This window comes from Wyeomyia smithii, chromosome 1 (assembly GCF_029784165.1).
Source record: "Wyeomyia smithii strain HCP4-BCI-WySm-NY-G18 chromosome 1, ASM2978416v1, whole genome shotgun sequence".
Lineage (NCBI taxonomy): Eukaryota > Metazoa > Arthropoda > Insecta > Diptera > Culicidae > Wyeomyia > Wyeomyia smithii.
Window position 1 is genome coordinate 124,871,745 of NC_073694.1, and position 3,305 is coordinate 124,875,049.

Sequence of the window (3,305 nt, forward strand, 5' to 3'; positions counted from 1 at the left end):
GAGATGTTTGATTAGTATATTAAAGATTCCATCGTCACCAGGTGCTTTCATATTTTTGAAATTTTTAATAATTGATTTAATCTCATTCAAGTTAGTTTCAATTATTTCTGCAGGTAAAAAATTCTGGGAAGAAATTAAATCAAATTGACGTGTGACTTCATTTTCAATTGGACTCACAAAATTCAAATTTGAGTTATGAACACTCTCAAACTGCTGAGCAAGTCTTTGAGCCTTTTGTTCATTGGATACAAGAAAACGTTCACCATCTTTTAAAACTGGAATAGGCTTTAAAGATTCACTTTATTCATCTTCACAAAATGCAAACTGTTACTAACACTTCTAAAGAAGTGCAATAGTATTTATATACGAAAACAGATATTGTTAACTTAGTGGGGTTTCGGTGAAATGAGGTACCCACTATGTACTATGAATATTCATTTATTATGAAATAAACTAAGCTAATTAAAAGACGTGTGAGCCAGCTTGTGCTATAACGCAGACTGATCTCCGCTCCACCGATCACTGCTTACCATCGTGGCATCTGTCATGCTGACGTTTGTTAGCTGCGGAGCTCAGGTAATATTGGTAATCGGGTGACCATCCAACAGACATTATAGGATATTGGTAGCGTACTTTACAAGTAGGTAGTGTCGCACGACAAACATATATTTTTATAAAACATTCGGCAAAGGGGAACGTGTAGGAAGGCTAAGGTGTATATTTTTGATCAAGCATTCCAATGTACGTATGGTTTTTGCTGGATAACCACGGACAAATTTAATAAAAACGTGTTTAAATTAGAAATAACTCGAAAACCAATGCCTTTAGAATGTTAACTACCAAGAGCTTTTAGATTTAAAATGACATTCTTCATCTTTTAAAATCATCAGGATATTTTTTTTTTGAAAAATGTTTGTATTAGAATTTTCATAAAAGTATCAATCTACCATAAAAAAAAAATATTTTTCATTTCTCCGTTCTGGACTTTTTTAGAAGTTGCATTTTAACGTAAAGTTTATTAAAAAACAATTCAACTCTATATTTTTAAATTGAAATTTAATGTTTATTTTTAATTTTTTTTTGGTCAAAAAAAATTTTTTTTGTACAGTGTATAATTTTTTGATGATGCATTTTTAATTCCCTATAACTCATTCTCAGACAGTTTTTCTATACAACCAACGGTTTCTGGACTACAATGCTTCGAATAAAACCTATGCCAAAAGACATACGCCCTTTTAGAATGTAACTCATGGGTGTAAAAAATCTCTCCATCTGTGAACAATGCTCAGTTTGCTAAGCCAAATACGTGTGCAAAGTTTCATTCAAATCAAAAATGGTCGATATTCAATCATCGGTCATTTGGCGGGATTTGTCTCTTTCGCTATTTCTTAAGCACTAATATTACGTCAAATTTCATTTTTTATACTTAAATTACAACATCAATATTTTGGAACCCAAAGAGTGAATATACCTTTATTGGATTTAAGCAGTCATGTAAATCTATTTTACAAATAATAAATTTGAATGAGAAAGGCTGGGTCTGACCGCTAGGTGGATTAATTTTTTTTTTCATATTGTATACTATTAAACTAATCATAAATTCATTCGGCATATATAATCTGAAACTTCCCAGATGGTTTCGAGGTACGATGCTGGCCTAACAAACCAGTCGTCATAGGTTCGAGTCTCGTCTCGGGAGAGACTGTTAGAGTCAGTAGGATCGTGGCGCTAGCCCCGCAATTGTCCTGTAAACTAAACAATCGGCTGCGAAGTCTGTGTATAAATAAAAACAGAAAGTCAAGTTCCGAATCGGAACGTAGCACCAAGGCTTTGTTTTGCTATATAATCTGAAAACAATAAAGAGTAATAATTAAATATTTGTTCAAATCCTATAAATAGAAACAAAACTTACAAGCTGAACGAATTTTTAATGCGTGTAAGTGCTTATCATCAGGCCAAACTAAACCTGGAAAAGATAAAAAAAAATTTTGATTACAGATAAATAAAAAATAAAAGCTTACAAATCAAACAAAATTTTATTACAACTTGTAAGTATATGTTTATCACAGTTGAAGTGAAAATAATTCCGTAAAAGATAAAAAAAATTGATTCAACTATTATAAATAGAAAACAAAAAAAACTTACAAATCAAACAATTTCAAATTTGCTTGTTCGTATGTGTTTATCACAGTTGAAGTGAAAATAAATCTGAACAAGATAGAAAAAAAAATATTGATTTCACTATTAAAGATAGAAAGCAAAAAATAAAATAACAGGAGGGTTGTGTGCAAAGCCACAAGAAAGATAACCCGGCTGCTTGCGTGTCAGTCATTTTTCCTAGTACATAAATGTTGACCGTTCATTGGCAGTATTGAAAATTCTGTGCAAATGAAGTTGAAGTACTACTCAATTTCAGTTTGCACATATAAATACGACCTCACTGAACAGGAAGAGTACAAACTCTTTGCGGCGCAAACAAGTTTCAACAGTCAGAGTATACATGTGAATTCAAATTAAGAAAATTATCTTTCGGTTAAAGCTCAGAACGAGAAAATATTAAATCTTTAATTCATTTAGAGCACTCATGAAGGCAACAAAATAACATGTATTGTGTCGTGATGCGTGGCTTGGAAGAAGAAAATGTTCCCGTCCCCGTGTCGCATGGAAGCAAATTGTTGCGTGTTTGATTTTGCCGACGGTAGACATTAGTATGAAGGTGGAAATTCTGCTGTGATGTCAAACTATACCCGTCTTCTTCGAGACGTTACATCCTTGTTAACCCGTAAAGACCCGGGACGAAACTTGTTTTTTGAAAATGCTCGTTCCCAGCACTGGAACGTCCGATTTGGGAAAACTTGGAATTTTATTCAAGGGGAATAGTTGCTCTATGTTTTGGTATAGTTGCCACCCCTTTGGACCCCTCCCCGTTTTTGTGAGACGCAAATATGTCTGTGTTTTTTCTCTAATTTTTCAAACAGATTGAGCAAACACTGGGAATTTTCATACGTATCAATTGCTCCATGTATCAAATCATGTCAGGTGGATGAAATATGGTATGTAAGAGTGAATTTTGGAGTTTCCAAATTGTTTCAGTACAAAATAACAAAACTACGTAACTACGTAAAAATTCAAACAACAAAATCTTTCTTCGAATTTTAAGCTCAACATTTTTGAGGTAAGGTCTCCTGAATCCATACGCGATTAAATTGTTATTTTAGCATGCAAACTATTTGAGGAAAACGAGTTCAAATTCACCAAAGTACGTATTTTTATGGAAACCTGATTTTCTCAGTCTCCCACGGTAG

The 3,305-nt window shown here is 33.1% G+C and overlaps 1 long non-coding RNA gene across 1 annotated transcript; it reads right to left on the reverse strand.

The window, feature by feature from the left end:
• Positions 1 to 1,108: 1,108 nt before the first annotated feature.
• On the reverse strand, positions 1,109 to 2,830 carry LOC129720477 (uncharacterized). Its single transcript, XR_008727258.1, has 3 exons — positions 2,146 to 2,830; positions 1,913 to 1,966; positions 1,109 to 1,847 (listed from the first exon to the last, which is right to left on the reverse strand). It is a non-coding gene; the product is annotated as an uncharacterized LOC129720477 (long non-coding RNA).
• Positions 2,831 to 3,305: the final 475 nt, after the last annotated feature.